We start from the raw sequence: 21139 nt of genomic DNA, 5'->3' as shown, positions 1-21139 counted from the left end.
ATTTACTATGACTGAAATACAACAAACCTTCAATATCATACTGTACAGAGTCTCAAATTACCAGGTGTGAAATAGTGCTAAATAAGCTCTGCTCGACCACTAGCGGAGCTTCAGGGTCTGAGAAGACAGCCAATTGTTGAACACTGGAGAAGAGAAAAGAACAACCAGGGTGGGGAAAACAAAAAACAATAGTAGAAGGGTAAAAGGAGGAAGGTCACTGGGTGGATCAGTCCTAGCCATTGCAGCTTGTAGTACAGGACGCGTATCACAGGCAAGTATCTCAAGGGGGTTATATGTCCAAGTGACTTGAGTATTGGTTAGCATAAACGTATATGGGAGAATGGTGGGGACTGTTGAGGAACTACCAGTCCATGTCTGTGGTCTCCCCACTGTGGGCTATGTCTCACGGAAGAGCCATCTATTCATGTCAGCATGTCAGTAATTCTGAGCCCTCAAACTTGTGTGGGACAGGCTTCTACTTCCAGCACCTCCACCCCAGAATCGTCGCCTTTAGTTTTGTTTGGATATATACTGTCCAGGTCTGAGTCAGTTACTCCGCTAGGACCCTCCCACCTCTCTAACACCTCTGCCATGGGGTCTCTCCTAAACACGGGGGGCCTCTCCATGCAAAATAGTTTCTTCAGCTCTAGTTCATGTTATGACATCTCTGGCCCAAGCGTCCACCCCTAGTCCCATCTTATACTTCCATGTTAGCATGATCCTCCGTGTGGCAAACACAAGCACCAGGTACAGGAATCTGGTGCCAACTCTATGCCTCCTGGCCCTAGGAAAATGCCCCAAGAGGCAGGTGTCCACCGTGCAATGAAGGACGTGCCCTAATGTCCTGCATAGACATAGTAAAACAGCTCCCCAAAATGTCTGGAGCATCTGACAACTCCACAGCATATGTTGCAAGTCCACGTCAAGCAAACAGCATCTGGGACACTCTCTGGCCTATCCCCCATATATAACCTGCAGTCTAGGTGGGGGGAGGTAGGCCAGGTGGAGGATATTCAGCTGTTTATATTGAAGTCTAGTATTGCGTGAGACCGTCTTGGGGTAAGCCAATATCCTATCCCATTCTTGGTCCGCGATCTCATGACCAAGGATGCCCTTCTATCGCGTCCGAAGTGCTCCCAGCTGTCACCGTCCCAAAGTATTCAACAACTGGTATATCATCTCGCCGAGCCCAGAGTAAGGAGCCATTTGAGCACAACATGCTGCGAGGTTCTTCCCTCCCTGTGCCACATAAACCAACAAATGTGCATATTAATTCCCCATGTGTCAGGAATTATCAGCCAAGTAAAGCTTAGGGCTTAGGTACACCTATCTCAAAGCAGTCTCCCACTCTCACCACCCCTCCTTAAGTCCAAGCTTTGAGTTGACCCAGTGTAAAATAACTAACTGGATTCCTGTGCAGGAGCCCAACCAATGGTAACACCGGCGCATATAACCGTGCTTTCTGGGTTCTCATTCTACGTCTACGCCAACAATACGGGGCTACCTATAGCAAGGCACCCTGCTGGTGGAGCACTGCATCTGCATGCAGCATCCTGGCCAGCAAGAGTCCCTGGTATGGCGTTATTCCCTAAGTCATTCCTATGGGTCTTGTCAAGCAACCAGGCCACCCACTCCATCTGCACTGCTAGATAATATAGCTCAAAATCTGGAACCCCCAGGCCCCCTGCAGCTGGTGGTTGCCGCAGCACTCCAAGCGATATCCTGTGGCGGTCCCCATCCAAGATCAAGTACGCAGTAAAGCATCTAGCCTCCGAAATTAGGCCACAGAGACCATTACTCGGAAGTTAGCAAAGAAATATAGAAGCTGAAGGAGCATCACCATGTTGAAGATCGACACCTGAGCCATTAACAGCAATTTTAAAGATCTACAAAAAGTAACACAGGAGCCCATCGAGCACCAGACTCTACCCAGGCTCCCCTCAATGAGCATTGCCACTTGTTTAGTCAAGTCCGTCTGTGCAGGGTCTACCTCCTCAAGCCCGGTCTCCACTCCCTTCACCCTGCACACAAGTTTTTGATGCTCAGCTCTCAAGAAGTCCAGTCTCACTGACACCGCACAAAAGTCCTGCTGCAGAATGGTCTTTGTATCAGTGATTACTGCTAGTATTATATCTAATTGTGATTGCAGTGGTAGTGCTGTGCCCCCTGGGTCTGTTGGCTCCTCTCGTGTGGCAGATGTGGGCTATTCCCCATCTGCGTACTATTCTGCTTAGCCTTAAGCTTTCCCAGCAATAAGGTAAGGACCCCTAATTCCTTCTTCAATAGCACAGTTAGGGTCCCATAGGTGAGCATATGTGTGTGTTGTTCAGGGGCAGTCAGGCACTACAAGAGCATTGTCTGTTTACTCCACAATCCAAAAAGGGGGATGGCATTCCACCCTTATTAAGTGTCTAAACAGCAAGTTCCCTCAAGGGGGTCTCAGGCCAGGGCACAAGGAACAGCAGTTCCCCCCTGGCTCTCCACCAGAGCACCTGTTATATCTTACAGACCTTCACCCGGTCACAACCTACAGATGGTGATGTAGCGACGATTTTAAGCAATTTCATGAACCAAAGTCCTTGTTCAGAGGCAGTAGATAGCAGGGTCAATATTGGCTCCAAACTCCGCTGCACAGTATGGCAGGCCCGCAGTGCTCGAGAATGAAGTAGCCCCCAAGGACCCACCTCCTATTGGAGCCCCAAATGTCCTGGGTCTGCTCTCCCCCCACTCTCAACTCCAAACCACTGTGATCCCAGGTGGTCAGTGTCGCAGTCTCCTGAATGAAAGACAAATGGGATATAGGACAGATATTCAGGGCCCCATCCACCTTTATTGCTGCACCATTCATTGCTGAACAGCGGCAGCTTACGCCAGGCAGTCTCAGCACTTCAGCAGATCGCAAATTGTCCACAAGGGAGCAGGGGATAGGGTGAGGTCCACACCTTGCACCGCCCAATCTTGTGGTTTAACTGGGGAGGGAGGAAGGTTGAACCTTCAACATGTGATGTCCTGTTTTCCACAATGTCCTCTGTTTTGAAAGGTTATGGCTTCTTTGCTGCTGAAACTAAAAAAAAGATTTAAAAAAAACAAAAGCTACATTTTTGCCTATCATTGTCACAAGGGACAGGCTGCACTGTCCCCCATACACTTTATGCTCTACCTCCATCACCCCTCATCGGCCCCATGAGGACCAGGAGAGAGTTGGCCTTCACACCACAGACAGGGGGTCTAATTCTGTTGTTGTAAGGCCACCTTGATTCTGGAACCTTTTGAACCAGCAGTCCCAGAGTGTGTCTTCCTGAAAAGAAAAAAAAAGACATATATATATATATATATATATATATTGTGTTTAGTCAGATTTCGTAGGTAAACGATACACATTCTGAGTAAAAAATGTGCGCTTCTTGAGTTTTGGGATGTCATGACAGAAAGTAGTCCAATTCTTAGAGATACTGGTTCCTAGAGATGCTGCCATGTTTTAAAAGATGAAAAGCATGAAGGATGTGTTTTAAAGCCACTTAAGTATGCCACCCAGGAATCTGTCGCTTTCCCTGGCTGAATCTGTCTGCATCTGTGCTAAGACACCCATCTCCAGCCAGGGATCACACCAGCTTGAATACCTCGAACCCAGCTGGGGACCTGAGCTACAATGGCTGTGAGCTCTTACCGACCCCTCTGGGTCAGAGCACCCCGCATCACCAACCTACTAGCAACTGTCCTCAGGCAATCTCCCCCTCCCCCCCTCCCCCCAAGCCTCTTGGGGGTTGTTCATTGGGGGTGTCACCTGCCAGGTCATAATTAGGAGGCCCAGGTTACTGCTTTCCCTGCTACTACTCTACCACATCCAAGCGACCCTCTGTTCTCAGTAGCCAATTTACCAAATGGTCGAATTGGAGAAGACATACGGCCTCACAGCCCCACCACTCACTAAAGGCACCAAATAGATTGCCATAAAGATTCAGAGAATTCCTACTGCTTCAACTTCATGCTGTTCACAGCACCCTTCTACCATCCACAGAACTCTGGTATTAAACCACTGGTACCTCCCGATGGGCCCCTATCTGTCTTTGGCCTCTCCAGCTGGGCCCACCTCCACGTGGAGTGCAGGATCCGGACTGCTCATCTAATACAGCATTCTCAGTGGCCCCCTCTCTCTGTGAGTCTTAGAGTTTTGCAAGTGGGCCTTAATTCCATTCATGGAACAACACCAATATAATCATCTGGAGTGCTGATCTGGTCTCAGCTCCTGTAACCTCCTCATGCCTGCAACCAAACTTTGGCGGCATTGCTGCAATGGGAAGGGTCCCGTTGACCTGCTCTGAGTTCCTTCCAATGGATGGGCCTCTACTAGTGCTTGGGCATTCCTCAAAACCACCAGTCACAGAAAATTCAATATCATATTAGAGGGCATTAGCTCAACACGCGCCACTCTTGAGGCTACAGTCAGCTTCCCACAGGGGGACTAAATGAAGCTGGCTGAGTGGGTCACTCTAACAGAGAATAGAAGAGCCAAGTTGACCCCAAACGCCCAGGTTCACATTATCACAAATTGCAGGAGTTGACTGAGTGAGTGGAGTCCAAGATGCTGAAGGCCGCTTCAGCCAGAACAGTCTATAGGTGGTTGGGCTCCTGAGGGAGCTTAAGGGAAGAACCCAGCAAAGTTCTTAAAGCAGTGGATCAAATTTTTAACACCTGCTCAGAACCTAACTCTGTTTTTTCAGTTCAGCATGCTCACTGCATACCTCCCCCTAGGTGCACATCCTCACCCTCTATTTGTCTGACTGCTGCAGTATAAGGACAGGAATGAAATACTCAGGGCGCTGTGCCTAGCTAGGCTTATAGCATTTGAGAACCAAGAGATATTAGCCCTCATTACAACTATGGCGGGCGGCAACCGCCGGCCGCCAAGTTGTAACCGCCGTGCGGCCGCTAATGTGGCCGCTCTCCCTCGATGGCCATTATGACATCTCCGCTGGGCCGCCGGGCTGAAACTGAGTTTCCGCCTGCCGGCCCAGCGGGGATGCCGGCCGCAACATGTGAGCCGGCTCCAAATGGAGCGAGGGGTGTTGCGGCCGTGCGACAGGTGCAGTTGCACCCATTGCGGCTGTGCTTCGGGTGCAGTTGCACCTGTTGCGCTTTTAAATGCTTTGTGGGGCTGTGCCAGGGGCCCCCTGCACTGCCCATGCCCAGGGGCCCCATGACTCCCCTTTCCGCCAGCCTTTCCATGGCGGTTCCTACCGACATGAAAAGGCTGACGGGAAGGGGACTCGTTATCCCCTGGGGAGGATTAAATACGCTGGGACCAATGTGGCAGAAAACTGCCGGTCCCGGCGGTGCGACCTCGCACTTCCGCCGCGGTCGTAATATGCGAGTTTGCACCGCCAGCTTGTTGGCGGTGCAACCTCCAAAACAGCCCTGGCGGTCTTTTACTGCCAGGGTTGTAATGAGGGCCATTGCTCTTCCTGGACTACACACTGGCTGACCAATACTAATGTGCCACTTTCCTGCATGTTAAGAGGAAACTCAGGGATATGGGTGTCAAGTAAGTAGTCACGTTACTTCCCTGCAAAGCTCAAGATCATATTATATAACAAGGCACGCTTCTTCATTAAGCCTGAGGCCACCTGGGATTCGGCCAAGAGTTGTTTGCCTTCCTCTCAGCATTCAATGCATCGCACAAGGCAAGGTCAAGGCCCATGCGCTGCTGCCAGCACAATGAACCAAGGTACCTAAACCCACAGGAACTTCATCTATGCTCTTCCCAAACAGGCCCAAGACAGTAGGCAAGCAACCCTGGCTGTGGCAACAACCGTTCGTGACCAACCCCTTGTCTACAGAATCCTCTTCATCTGGTGACAATGACGCCTCCTCAACCCCTGTGCTGCCTGATGGCCTGGGCTCTCTATCGATAGCGACCCTTCAAATAGCTGATTGTAGGAAGCTGGCTCTGAATATACTATATTAAAATGAGATATAGTTTGCACAGAGTCCAGGGGTTCCCCAGAGGCTTAACAGAGGCTAAAGTGGATAATACTAATGCTCTCTTTTGTGGTGGAGTAGTCAAGCAGTTAGGCTTATCAGAGGGTGGTGCAAAGCATTTGTTGTACACACACAGACAATAGGTGAAGCACACACTCAATTACATAACTCCAGACCAATGGGTTTTATATAGCAAAAATATATTTTCTTAATTTATTTTTACAACCACAAGATTCAAGTTGCAGGTGAGTACTTCAATAGATTTACTTTTCACACATATATCAATGATACTTTGCTTGAAATCGATAAGTAATACAGTTTTTTTAATATTGGGAGTTATCTGTTTTAAAAGTTGACAGTGCAATTTTCAGAACCAGTTGCTGGGGGGGAGAAAAGTTAGTACCGAAGGTCGGGTTCTCCAAGGCCTGTGGGCTGCAGGTGCAGTGGTCTTTTCGGCGCTGGATATCTTAGTCCGGAGCTTTCGCTGTCAGGGAGGGTTCTTGAGATTCCCTCTGCAGGCGTCATCCTGGAGGGGTGGAGAGGTCAACCCAGGGTGGGCACTTGCTCACAATTGCCAGGGGACCCTCTCTAGTCAGTTGGACCACCTGGACTAGGGCGTCGGGTGCAGAGTGGTCAGGACTCACGCATTCAGACTGGCGCTGGAGTCCCTGGGTGGTGTTTCTTCTTGGACAGGGCCGCTGTACACATGGGTTCTTGGTCCTTTTGGGTACAGGGCAGTCCTCTGGAGCTTGGCAGAGGTCGCTGGTCCTGCTGGATGCGTTGCTGTTCTTGTGCAGGTTCTTTGAAGCAGGAGACAGGCCAGTAGGGCAGCAGCCAAGTCAGTTGTCGTCTCCCTTCTTCTCTGCTGGGGATTCAGCTAAGCAGTCCTTCTTCTTTCTTGTCAGGTCACCAGGAATCTGGTGAGCTGGGTTCAGGGAGGCCCTTCAAACCTCAATTTAGGGGCGTTTCAGGGGTCAGAGGGCAGTAGCCAATGGCTACTGTCCCTGAGGGTGGCTACAACCGTCTTGTGTCCACTTTCTTTAGGGAGGGGGGCACAACCCTAACCCTATTGGTCCCTGTTCTCCAAACCAAGATGGAGGATTCTTCAGGGAGGGGGTCACCTCAGCTCTTGACACCTTAGGGGTGGTCCTAGCTGAGGTGGTCACTCCTCCCTGTTTTCCCTAAATTTCCCGCCGGACTTGCCTCCAAGAGTGGGGCTTTGTCCGGGGGGTAGACAACTCCACTAGCTGGGGTGTCCTGGAGCACTGTAACCCGAGGCTTGAGTCTTTGAGGCTCACTGCCAGGTGTTACAGTTCCTGCAGGGGTAGAGGTGTGAAGCACCTCCACCCAGGACAAGCTTTGTTTCTGATCACAGAGAGCACAAAGGCTCTCACTCCATGTGGTCAGAAACTTGTCTGAAAGTGGCAGGCTGGCACAGACCGGTCAGTCCTGCACTAGCAGTTTGGCTAACATATAGGAGGCATCTCTAAGATGCCCCCTGGGTGCATTTTTCAATAAATCAGTGTGGGTTTATTGTGCTGAGAAGTTTGATACCAAACTTCACAATATTCAGTGAAGTCATTATGGAGGGGTGGTGTTTGTAATGACAAACTCCCAGACCATACACTCAATACGGCTACACTGCACTTACAATGCATAAGAATGAGGGGCATATTGCTCATGCAGCTATGTCCTCACCTGTGGTATAGTGCACCCTGCCTTAGGACTGTAAGGTCTGCTAGAGGGGTGTCTTCCCTATGCCACAGGCAGTGGTTTGTGGGCATGGCACCCTGAGAGGGGTGTCATGTAGACTTTGCCTTTTTTCTCCACCTGCACACACACAATGCAAAGACAGTGTACATGTGCTTTGTGAGGGGTCCCCCAAGGTGGCATAATACATGCTGCAGCCCTTGGGGGCTTCCCTGGCCACAGGGCCCTTGGTACCATGAGTACCCTTTACAAGGGCCTTAACTGTGTGCCATGGGTGTGCCAATTATAGAAACAAAGGGACAGATTTTGGGAAAGAACACTGGGGCCTGGTTAGCAGGAAGAAAGTGTGTGTGGGGGGAGAGGGTAGCCATGCCAACAGTGGCACTTTCCTACATTGATTAATTAATATGAACCTCCTATCAGCCCCCACCTCCGATCCAATCAAAGGCCACTGGGACACTTCTATGCGCACCTCTGCCAAGATAAACTACCTGGTCCACTATGTATGTTGATGCAAAGTGGGGTTCTACTCCCCAGCTTAAATATTTGTGAGGTGAGCTGATCTATATCCCAGCTCCCCTCTGCCTAGACCAGCATTTCACCTCTCCCAAGCTCTAGCTATATTTCAAGCCACACAACCTCTTAACTACTGGGTAGGCAGGTTGAGCTACTCCCCTTTGCCCATCGTCTTGTTTCCGACCCCACCTCACTAAACCTACAACAGTTCTCACTCAAGTGTGGGTGGCTTGCAGTTTGCTTACTGCTCGGTTTGGTTCCATTACTTCCCATCACCCATTACCCCGGTATTCGACTTCCTCTCTACCCAGAGCCTCATCCAATGCCATAGGCTATTGAATACGTGAGGCACTTCCTCCCCAGCTTTCTCCCAGCTCCATGCAGCTGCCAAATTCCAAGTTGTCTCTTCATATTAAGCATTCAACACTGAACCTACAGTTTATAACTTAATTTCTTGAAACATCAGGGGGATGCACACTCCATGCAGACATTATAAAATACATTCATTTCTTTAGCATAAGGGAGGACACTTCTCCTTACTTCTAAAGACACACATGGTACCATTGGAGGAACAGTAGCTCAGGAAACGTTGGTGGGGGCAGCTTCACTTTACTGGTTATTCGGGCTTTGCAAGGGAAGCTATGATATAGACCCGGGTCAGTGTCCCATTTTCCACAAATTCTACTGTGATAGAACCCAAGGGTAGGTTTGTACTGGTAGAATGCTCCCTAGACAGAACACCATTGGTGTTGAGTAGTGTATATGCCACGAACTCGGACCTTCCCTCTTGCATGACTATCATGTTTTCTTGCACCTTTAGCCCTTCACCCCTGGGTACTTGAATGGGACTTTAAAGCAGTTTGAGGCACATGTTTAGATAGATCATACCCCCTACTACCATAAGCTCTCATGAACAGCAATGTTCATATGGACTGGCTGTGGCACTCGACCTTAGTCGATGTCTGAAGACATCATAACCTAGCACTCCAATTATACTCCTACTACTCGCCCTTCATCTAATGCAAATAGTATGTTCAGCACAACTTTCTTCATTTTGCTCCCTGTCTGACTATTTGGGCAGGAATATATCTGAAAACAGTCCAATAATGACATCTCTCAGTAGTGTCAGACATTCACCCTTATTCCCACTCAGCACCTTCAGGGAGCAATCTTGGAGGATCCTCCCTTTAGAGACTCTCTGGTTCCTGCACTAGTGACTATTTCAGAGTTAACAAAGGCCCTGCCTCATCCTGCTCCATCATGTGGGACATCTTTAAAGGGTCCTACATGACCACAGTATATGTGAGGCCTCAACCACAGGCAGACAAACCAAGAAAACCTTACTGGAGCTCAAGACACAACCAAAAATCTTGAGTGCCTGTTAGCCAGGGAATCGACCTGTGGGAATGCTGTTCGTGTGGCCCATGCCCATGAAGCCTCCTTGTGGGAGAAACAGATTCTTAGATTTATTAAGATACACCGCCCATATGCATGCTGAGGGAAGCAAAGCAGGGAAACTCTTTGCCTGACTAACCACGCTTGATACCTCCCAGACCACTTTCACTGAACTAAGGTGGTCATTCTGACCCTGGCGGTCTTTGACCGCCAGGGCGGAGGACCGCGGGAGCACCGCCGACAGGCCGGCGGTGCTCCAATGGGGATTCCGACCGCGGCGGTAAAGCCGCGGTCGGACCGGCACCACTGGCGGGGTCCCGCCAGTGTACCGCCGCCCCATTGAATCCTCCGCGGCGGCGCAGCTTGCCTCCGCCGCCCGCCAAGGTCAGAATGAGGGCCTAAGTGTTCAAGCAGGATGCTTAGTACATACACAACAGGACATTCTGCAAAGCATCCACGACTGTTATAAGGTCCTTTATACCAAGACCTCTGATGGCCATTGTCTTCATACAGCAGACCTTCCAATCCCCCCACATCTGCCCTCAGGACTAATTGGATGCTCTGATAGCCTCACAATTAATTAAGGCAGCAATCTGCAACCTACCGGCTGGCAAGATGCCAGGGGTGAAAAGCTTCCTTTGGTCTTTTATTACACACTCTCAGGGCTTCTCGCCCCTGGACTAGCTGAACTCTATGCAACATCCTTGGAAAAGGGCAATCTCCTGCAATCCCAAATGAAGGCCCAATTAGTACTCTTGCTCAAACTTAGGTGCACCCAAAATGACTCAATGGCTCTATGGGCCCATAGCTATCCTAAATTCTGAATATAGAATATTGAGCCAAGTCCTAGCCTCTCATATCCTCCTGCCCTTCTCGAAATAATTCACCCAGATCAAAATGGGTTCATACCCTGAAGAAAACCTCAATAAATTCTCCCTCACCTATACAGAATCCTGGAAACTGCTGCTCTGTCCTGGACCATATTTGTGGCCCTCAGCTTGGATCTCAAAAAGGTATTTAACGCCATTCATTTGGACTACCTATTTGAGGTTCTCTGGTGGTTTGGTTTTGGCCCCTCATTATCCAGCTCATTTGGATGCTTCATTTTGCGAGGGCTCAGCAAGGTTGCCCTCTGCCCCCACCCCTCTTCGCCTTGGCCATAGAGCTGTTGGTGATACACCTTTGTGCTGAGGGGTGACCTGGGGAACCTCACTCCCAGATGGACTCTACTCAGTCTTTCCATATGCAGATGGTCTTCTCCTTTATCGTATGTGTAAGGAAATGCCTCCTTGGCATGGTTACCCCCTGACTTTTTGCCTTTGCTGATGCTATGTTTTGAATTGAAAGTGTGCTGAGGCCTGCTAACCAGGCCCCAGCACCAGTGTTCTTTCCCTAACCTGTACTTTTGATTCCACAATTGGCACACCCTGGCATCCAGATAAGTCCCTTGTAACTGGTACCTCTGGTACCCAGGGCCCTGATGCCAGGGAAGGTCTCTAAGGGCTGCAGCATGTATTATGCCACCCTAGAGACCCCTCACCCAGCACAGACACACTGCTTACCAGCTTGTGTGTGCTAGTGAGAACAAAATGAGTAAGTCGACATGGCACTCCCCTCAGGGTGCCATGCCAGCCTCTCACTGCCTATGCAGTATAGGTAAGACACCCCTCTAGCAGGCCTTACAGCCCTAAGGCAGGGTGCACTATACCATAGGTGAGGGTACCAGTGCATGAGCATGGTACCCCTACAGTGTCTAAACAAAACCTTAGACATTGTAAGTGCAGGGTAGCCATAAGAGTATATGGTCTGGGAGTCTGTTTTGCACGAACTCCACAGCACCATAATGGCTACACTGAAAACTGAGAAGTTTGGTATCAAACTTCTCAGCACAATAAATGCACACTGATGCCAGTGTACATTTTATTGCAAAATACACCCCAGAGGGCACCTTAGAGGTGCCCCCTGAAACTTAACCGACTGTCTGTGTAGGCTGACTAGTTCCAGCAGCCTGCCACACTAGAGACATGTTGCTGGCCCCATGGGGAGAGTGCCTTTGTCACTCTGAGGCCAGTAACAAAGCCTGCACTGGGTGGAGATGCTAACACCTCCCCCAGGCAGGAGCTGTAACACCTGGCGGTGAGCCTCAAAGGCTCACCCCTTTGTCACAGCACCGCAGGACACTCCAGCTAGTGGAGTTGCCCGCCCCCTCCGGCCCCGGCCCCCACTTTTGGCGGCAAGGCCGGAGAAAATAATGAGAATAACAAGGAGGAGTCACTGGCCAGTCAGGACAGCCCCTAAGGTGTCCTGAGCTGAGGTGACTCTAACTTTTAGAAATCCTCCATCTTGCAGATGGAGAATCCCCCCAATAGGGTTAGGATTGTGACCCCCTCCCCTTGGGAGGAGGCACAAAGAGGGTGTACCCACCCTCAGGGCTAGTAGCCATTGGCTACTAACCCCCCAGACCTAAACACGCCCTTAAATTTAGTATTTAAGGGCTACCCTGAACCCTAGAAAATTAGATTCCTGCAACAACAAGAAGAAGGACTGCCTAGCTGAAAACCCCTGCAGAGGAAGACCAGAAGACAACAACTGCCTTGGCTCCAGAAACTCACCGGCCTGTCTCCTGCCTTCCAAAGAACTCTGCTCCAGCGACGCCTTCCAAAGGGACCAGCGACCTCTGCATCCTCTGAGGACTGCCCTGCTTCGACGACGACAAGAAACTCCCGAGGACAGCGGACCTGCTCCAAAAAGACTGCAACTTTATCCAAAGGAGCAGCTTTAAAGAACCCTGCAATCTCCCCGCAAGAAGCGTGAGACTTGCAACACTGCACCCGGCGACCCCGACTCGGCTGGTGGAGAACCAACACCTCAGGGAGGACCCCCGGACTACTCTACGACTGTGAGTACCAAAACCTGTCCCCCCTGAGCCCCCACAGCGCCGCCTGCAGAGGGAATCCCGAGGCTTCCCCTGACCGCGACTCTCTGAAACCTAAGTCCCGACGCCTGGAAAAGACCCTGCACCCGCAGCCCCCAGGACCTGAAGGACCGGACTTTCACTGCAGAAGTGACCCCCAGGAGTCCCTCTCCCTTGCCCAAGTGGAGGTTTCCCCGAGGAAGTCCCCCCTTGCCTGCCTGCAGCGCTGAAGAGATCCCTTGATCTCTCATTGACTTCCATTGCGAACCCGACGCTTGTTCTAACACTGCACCCGGCCGCCCCCGCGCCGCTGAGGGTGAAATTTCTGTCTGGGCTTGTGTCCCCCCCGGTGCCCTACAAAACCCCCCTGGTCTGCCCTCCGAAGACGCGGGTACTTACCTGCTGGCAGACTGGAACCGGGGCACCCCCTTCTCTCCATTGAAGCCTATGCGTTTTGGGCACCACTTTGAACTCTGCACCTGACCGGCCCTGAGCTGCTGGCGTGGTAACTTTGGGGTTGCTCTGAACCCCCAACGGTGGGCTACCTTGGACCAAGAACTGAACCCTGTAAGTGTCGTACTTACCTGGTAAAACTAACAAAAACTTACCTCCCCCAGGAACTGTGAAAATTGCACTGTGTCCACTTTTAAAATAGCTATTTGTGAATAACTTGAAAAGTATACATGCAATTGAAATGATTCAAAGTTCCTAATGTACTTACCTGCAATACCTTTCAAACAAGATATTACATGTTAAATTTGAACCTGTGGTTCTTAAAATAAACTAAGAAAAGATATTTTTCTATACAAAACCTATTGGCTGGATTTGTCTCTGAGTGTGTGTACCTCATTTATTGTCTATGTGTATGTACAACAAATGCTTAACACTACTCCTTGGATAAGCCTACTGCTCGACCACACTACCACAAAATAGAGCATTAGTATTATCTCTTTTTACCCCTATTTTACCTCTAAGGGGAACCCTTGGACTCTGTGCATGCTATTCCTTACTTTGAAATAGCACATACAGAGCCAACTTCCTACAGTGGTGGATCAGCGGTGGGGTACAAGACTTTGCATTTGCTGGACTACTCAGCCAATACCTGATCACACGACAAATTCCAAAATTGTCATTAGAAATGGATTTTTTGCAATTTGAAAAGTTTTCTAAATTCTTTAAAGTCCTGCTAGGGCCTTGTGTTAGTCCCTGTTAGCATTTCTTTTAGAGTTTAAAAGTTTGGTAAACGTTTGAATTAGATTCTAGAACCAGTTTTAGTTTCTTAAAAAGTATTCCAACTTTTAGAAGCATAATGTCTAGCACAGATGTGAATGTGGTGGAACTCGACACCACACCTTACCTCCATCTTAAGATGAGGGAGCTAAGGTCACTCTGTAAACTAAAGAAAATAGTAATGGGCCCCAGACCTTCCAAACTACAGCTCCAGGAGCTGTTGGCAGAGTTTGAAAAGGCCAACCCCTCTGAGGATGGCAACACAGAGGATGAAGATAGTGACTTGGAGGAAAATTCCCCCCTACCAGTCCTATTTAGGGAGAACAGGGCCTCTCAAGCCCTGACTCCACAAATAATAGTCAGAGATGCTGGTCCCCTCACAGGAGGGGCCAACAACTCTGAAATCACTGAGGATAACTCCAGTGAAGAGGACATCCAGCTAGCCAGGATGGCCAAAAGATTGGCTTTGGAAAGACAGATCCTAGCCATAGAAAGGGAAAGGCAAGAGATGGGCCTAGGACCCATCAATGGTGGCAGCAACATAAATAGGGTCAGAGATTCTCCTGACATGTTGAAAATCCCTAAAGTGATTGTAACTAAATATGAAGATGGTGATGACATCACCAAATGGTTCACAGCTTTTGAGAGGGCTTGTGTAACCAGAAAAGTGAACAGATCTCACTGGGGTGCTCTCCTTTGGGAAATGTTCACAGGAAAGTGTAGGGATAGACTCCTCACACTCTCTGGAAAAGATGCAGAATCTTATGACCTCATGAAGGGTACCCTGATTGAGGGCTTTGGATTCTCCACTGAGGAGTATAGGATTAGATTCAGGGGGGCTCAAAAATCCTCGAGCCAGACCTGGGTTGACTTTGTAGACTACTCAGTAAAAACACTAGATGGTTGGATTCAAGGCAGTGGTGTAAGTAATTATGATGGGCTGTACAATTTATTTGTGAAAGAACACCTGTTAAGTAATTATTTCAATGACAAACTGCATCAGCATCTGGTGGACCTAGGACCAATTTCTCCCAAAGAATTGGGAAAGAAGGCGGACCATTGGGTCAAGACTAGGGTGTCCAAAACTTCCACAGTGGGTGACCAAAAGAAAGGGGTCACAAAACCTCCCCAGGGGAAGGGTGGTGAGACAGCCAAAAATAAAAATAGTAAAGAGTCTTCTACAGGCCCCCAAAAACCTGCACAGGAGGGTGGGCCCAGAGCCTCTTCACAAAACAATCCTGGGTACAAGGGTAAAAACTTTGATCCCAAAAAGGTCTGGTGTCGTAGCTGTAATCAGCCTGGACACCAAACTGGAGACAAGGCCTGTCCCAAGAAAGGTTCCACTCCAAACTATAATCCAGGTAACACTGGAATGGCTAGTCTCCAAGTGGGATCAACAGTGTGCCCAGAGCAAATCAGGGTCCACACTGAAGCTACTCTAGTCTCTGAGGGTGGGGTGGATTTAGCCACACTAGCTGCCTGGCCGCCTAACATGCAAAAATACAGGCAGCAGCTCTTTATTAATGGGACAAGTGTAGAGGGCCTGAGGGATACAGGTGCCAGTGTCACCATGATGACAGAGAAACTGGTTTCCCCTGGCCAATACCTGACTGGAAAAACCTATACAGTCACCAACGCTGACAATCAGACTAAAGCACATCCCATGGCAATGGTAACTTTAGAATGGGGAGGGGTCAATGGCCTGAAACAGGTGGTGGTCTCCTCAAACATCCCAGTAGACCGTCTGCTTGGAAATGACCTGGAGTCCTCAGCATGGGCTGAGGTAGAACTAAAAACCCATGCAGCCATGCTGGGTATCCCTGAACTGGTGTGTGTAAAAACAAGAGCACAATGCAAGGCACAGGGTGAAAAAGTAGAGCTGGAGTCTGGAAGAAAGGCCCAGCCTACCAAGAGAAAAGGAAATTCAGTTGGGAAACCCACTGCAACACAGTCAGAAAAAGAGAACCTCTCTTCTCAGGAAGAAGTTCTGCCCTCTGAGGGAACTGAGCCTTTGGAGCTTGAACCTTATCAGGTTGAGCTCTTAGGCCCAGGGGGACCCTCAAGGGAGGAGCTGTGTAAGGGACAAGAAACCTGTCCCTCTCTTGAAGGCCTTAGGCAGCAAGCTGCTGAAGAGTCCAAGGGCAAGAAAAATGGAACACATAGGGTCTATTGGGAAGATGGACTCCTGTACACTGAGGCCAGAGACCCCAAACCTGGTGCCACTAGGAGAGTGGTAGTGCCTCAGTCGTTCAGAGAGTTTATTCTGACCTTAGCCCATGATATTCCCCTTGCTGGGCATTTGGGACAAACCAAGACGTGGGAGAGGTTAGTCAACCACTTCTACTGGCCCAATATGTCCCACAAGGTTAAGGAGTTTTGCCTCTCCTGCCCCACCTGTCAAGCCAGTGGTAAGACAGGTGGGCACCCAAAGGCCCCCCTCATTCCACTTCCAGTGGTGGGGGTCCCCTTTGAAAGAGTGGGTGTGGACATAGTCGGTCCACTAGAACCTCCCACAGCCTCAGGAAATATGTATATCCTAGTAGTAGTGGATCATGCTACTAGGTATCCTGAAGCTATTCCCCTTAGGTCAACTACTGCCCCTGCAGTAGCCAAGGCCCTCATTGGTATCTTTACCAGAGTGGGTTTCCCTAAGGAGGTGGTGTCTGACAGAGGTACCAACTTCATGTCAGCATACCTAAAACACATGTGGAATGAGTGTGGGGTGACTTACAAATTCACTACACCATACCATCCACAGACTAATGGCTTAGTTGAGAGATTCAACAAGACATTAAAAGGCATGATCATGGGTCTCCCAGAAAAGCTCAAAAGGAGATGGGATGTCCTCTTGCCATGTCTGCTTTTCGCTTACAGAGAGGTGCCACAGAAGGGAGTAGGATTCTCACCCTTTGAACTTCTGTTTGGTCACCCTGTAAGGGGACCACTTGCTCTTGTTAAAGAAGGCTGGGAGAGACCTCTTCATGAGCCTAAACAGGAAATAGTGGACTATGTACTTGGCCTTCGCTCTAGAATGGCAGAGTACATGGAAAAGGCAAGCAAAAACCTTGAGGCCAGCCAACAGCTCCAGAAGTTTTGGTATGACCAAAAGGCTGCAATGGTTGAGTTCCAACCAGGGCAGAAAGTCTGGGTTCTGGAGCCTGTGGCTCCCAGGGCACTTCAGGACAAATGGAGTGGCCCTTACCCAGTGCTAGAAAGGAAGAGTCAGGTCACCTACCTGGTGGACCTGGGCACAAGCAGGAGCCCCAAGAGGGTGATCCATGTGAACCGCCTTAAGCTCTTCCATGACAGGGCTGATGTAAATCTGTTGATGGTAACAGATGAGGATCAGGAGGCAGAGAGTGAACCTCTCCCTGATCTTCTGTCATCAGACCCAAAAGATGGCTCAGTAGATGGAGTGATCTACTCAGACACCCTCTCTGGCCAACAGCAAGCTGATTGTAGGAGAGTCCTACAACAGTTTCCTGAACTCTTCTCCCTAACCCCTGGTCAGACACACCTGTGTACCCATGATGTGGACACAGGAGACAGTATGCCTGTCAAAAACAAAATTTTTAGACAGTCTGACCATGTTAAGGAAAGCATCAAGGTGGAAGTCCACAAGATGCTGGAATTGGGAGTAATTGAGCGCTCTGACAGCCCCTGGGCTACCCCAGTGGTCTTAGTCCCCAAACCTCACACCAAGGATGGAAAGAAAGGGATGAGGTTTTATGTGGACTACAGAGGGCTCAACTCTGTCACCAAGACAGACGCCCATCCAATTCCTAGAGCTGATGAGCTCATAGACAAATTAGGTGCTGCCAAATTCTTAAGTACCTTTGACTTGACAGCAGGGTACTGGCAAATAAAAATGGCACCTGGAGCAAAAGAGAAAACAGCATTCTCCACACCTGATGGGCATTATCAGTTTACTGTTATGCCCTTTGGTTTAAAGAATGCCCCTGCCACCTTCCAAAGGTTGGTGAATCAAGTCCTTGCTGGTTTGGAGTCCTTTAGCACAGCTTATCTTGATGATATTGCTGTCTTTAGCTCCACCTGGCAGGATCACCTGGTCCACCTGAAGAAGGTTTTGAAGGCTCTGCAATCTGCAGGCCTCTCTATCAAGGCATCCAAATGCCAGATAGGGCAGGGAACTGTGGTTTACTTGGGCCACCTTGTAGGTGGAGGCCAAGTTCAGCCACTCCAACCCAAGATCCAGACTATTCTGGACTGGGTAGCTCCAAAAACCCAGACTCAAGTCAGGGCATTCGTTGGCTTGACTGGGTATTACAGGAGGTTTGTGAAGGGATATGGATCCATTGTGACAGCCCTCACTGAACTCACCTCCAAGAAAATGCCCAAGAAAGTGAACTGGACTGTAGAATGCCAACAGGCCTTTGACACCCTGAAACAAGCAATGTGCTCAGCACCAGTTCTAAAAGCTCCAGATTATTCTAAGCAGTTCATTGTGCAGACAGATGCCTCTGAACATGGGATAGGGGCAGTTTTGTCCCAAACAAATGATGATGGCCTTGACCAGCCTGTTGCTTTCATTAGCAGGAGGTTACTCCCCAGGGAGCAGCGTTGCAGTGCCATTGAGAGGGAGGCCTTTGCTGTGGTTTGGTCCCTGAAGAAGCTGAGACCATACCTCTTTGGGACTCACTTCCTAGTTCAAACTGACCACAGACCTCTCAAATGGCTGATGCAAATGAAAGGTGAAAATCCAAAACTGTTGAGGTGGTCCATCTCACTACAGGGAATGGACTTTATAGTGGAACACAGACCTGGGACTGCCCATGCCAATGCAGATGGCCTTTCCAGGTTCTTCCACTTAGAAAATGAAGACTCTCTTGGGAAAGGTTAGTCTCATCCTCTTTCGTTTGGGGGGGGGGTTGTGTAAGGAAATGCCTCCTTGGCATGGTTACCCCCTGACTTTTTGCCTTTGCTGATGCTATGTTTTGAATTGAAAGTGTGCTGAGGCCTGCTAACCAGGCCCCAGCACCAGTGTTCTTTCCCTAACCTGTACTTTTGATTCCACAATTGGCACACCCTGGCATCCAGATAAGTCCCTTGTAACTGGTACCTCTGGTACCCAGGGCCCTGATGCCAGGGAAGGTCTCTAAGGGCTGCAGCATGTATTATGCCACCCTAGAGACCCCTCACCCAGCACAGACACACTGCTTACCAGCTTGTGTGTGCTAGTGAGAACAAAATGAGTAAGTCGACATGGCACTCCCCTCAGGGTGCCATGCCAGCCTCTCACTGCCTATGCAGTATAGGTAAGACACCCCTCTAGCAGGCCTTACAGCCCTAAGGCAGGGTGCACTATACCATAGGTGAGGGTACCAGTGCATGAGCATGGTACCCCTACAGTGTCTAAACAAAACCTTAGACATTGTAAGTGCAGGGTAGCCATAAGAGTATATGGTCTGGGAGTCTGTTTTGCACGAACTCCACAGCACCATAATGGCTACACTGAAAACTGAGAAGTTTGGTATCAAACTTCTCAGCACAATAAATGCACACTGATGCCAGTGTACATTTTATTGCAAAATACACCCCAGAGGGCACCTTAGAGGTGCCCCCTGAAACTTAACCGACTGTCTGTGTAGGCTGACTAGTTCCAGCAGCCTGCCACACTAGAGACATGTTGCTGGCCCCATGGGGAGAGTGCCTTTGTCACTCTGAGGCCAGTAACAAAGCCTGCACTGGGTGGAGATGCTAACACCTCCCCCAGGCAGGAGCTGTAACACCTGGCGGTGAGCCTCAAAGGCTCACCCCTTTGTCACAGCACCGCAGGACACTCCAGCTAGTGGAGTTGCCCGCCCCCTCCGGCCCCGGCCCCCACTTTTGGCGGCAAGGCCGGAGAAAATAATGAGAATAACAAGGAGGAGTCACTGGCCAGTCAGGACAGCCCCTAAGGTGTCCTGAGCTGAGGTGACTCTAACTTTTAGAAATCCTCCATCTTGCAGATGGAGGATCCCCCCAATAGGGTTAAGATTGTGACCCCCTCCCCTTGGGAGGAGGCACAAAGAGGGTGTACCCAACCTCAGGGCTAGTAGCCATTGGCTACTAACCCCCCAGACCTAAACACGCCCTTAAATTTAGTATTTAAGGGCTACCCTGAGCCCTAGAAAATTAGATTCCTGCAACAACAAGAAGAAGGACTGCCTAGCTGAAAACCCCTGCAGAGGAAGACCAGAAGACAACAACTGCCTTGGCTCCAGAAACTCACCGGCCTGTCTCCTGCCTTCCAAAGAACTCTGCTCCAGCGACGCCTTCCAAAGGGACCAGCGACCTCTGCATCCTCTGAGGACTGCCCTGCTTCGACGACGACAAGAAACTCCCGAGGACAGCGGACCTGCTCCAAAAAGACTGCAACTTTATCCAAAGGAGCAGCTTTAAAGAACCCTGCAATCTCCCCGCAAGAAGCGTGAGACTTGCAACACTGCACCCGGCGACCCCGACTCGGCTGGTGGAGAACCAACACCTCAGGGAGGACCCCCGGACTACTCTACGACTGTGAGTACCAAAACCTGTCCCCCCTGAGCCCCCACAGCGCCGCCTGCAGAGGGAATCCTGAGGCTTCCCCTGACCGCGACTCTCTGAAACCTAAGTCCCGACGCCTGGAAAAGACCCTGCACCCGCAGCCCCCAGGACCTGAAGGACCGGACTTTCACTGCAGAAGTGACCCCCAGGAGTCCCTCTCCCTTGCCCAAGTGGAGGTTTCCCTGAGGAAGTCCCCCCTTGCCTGCCTGCAGCGCTGAAGAGATCCCTTGATCTCTCATTGACTTCCATTGCGAACCCGACGCTTGTTCTAACACTGCACCCGGCCGCCCCCGCGCCGCTGAGGGTGAAATTTCTGTGTGGGCTTGTGTCCCCCCCGGTGCCCTACAAAACCCCCCTGGTCTGCCCTCCGAAGACGCGGGTACTTACCTGCTGGCAGACTGGAGCCGGGGCACCCCCTTCTCTCCATTGAAGCCTATGCGTTTTGGGCACCACTTTGAACTCTGCACCTGACCGGCCCTGAGCTGCTGGCGTGGTAACTTTGGGGTTGCTCTGAACCCCCAACGGTGGGCTACCTTGGACCAAGAACTGAACCCTGTAAGTGTCGTACTTACCTGGTAAAACTAACAAAAACTTACCTCCCCCAGGAACTGTGAAAATTGCAGTGTCCACTTTTAAAATAGCTATTTGTGAATAACTTGAAAAGTATACATGCAATTGAAATGATTCAAAGTTCCTAATGTAGTTACCTGCAATACCTTTCAAACAAGATATTACATGTTAAATTTGAACCTGTGGTTCTTAAAATAAACTAAGAAAAGATATTTTTCTATACAAAACCTATTGGCTGGATTTGTCTCTGAGTGTGTGTACCTCATTTATTGTCTATGT

At 49.9% G+C, this 21139-nt stretch overlaps 1 protein-coding gene across 1 annotated transcript in view; it reads left to right on the top strand.

Annotated features, from left to right (window-relative positions):
- Nucleotides 1–21139, top strand: part of SPMIP2 (sperm microtubule inner protein 2) — a 269195-nt gene that overhangs the window by 188334 nt on the left and 59722 nt on the right. The window lies entirely within an intron of this gene.

This window comes from Pleurodeles waltl, chromosome 1_2 (assembly GCF_031143425.1).
Source record: "Pleurodeles waltl isolate 20211129_DDA chromosome 1_2, aPleWal1.hap1.20221129, whole genome shotgun sequence".
Taxonomy (NCBI): Eukaryota; Metazoa; Chordata; class Amphibia; order Caudata; family Salamandridae; genus Pleurodeles; species Pleurodeles waltl.
The sequence above is the reverse complement of the archived record's forward strand: the minus strand, read 5'-3'. Positions and strand labels throughout refer to the sequence as shown.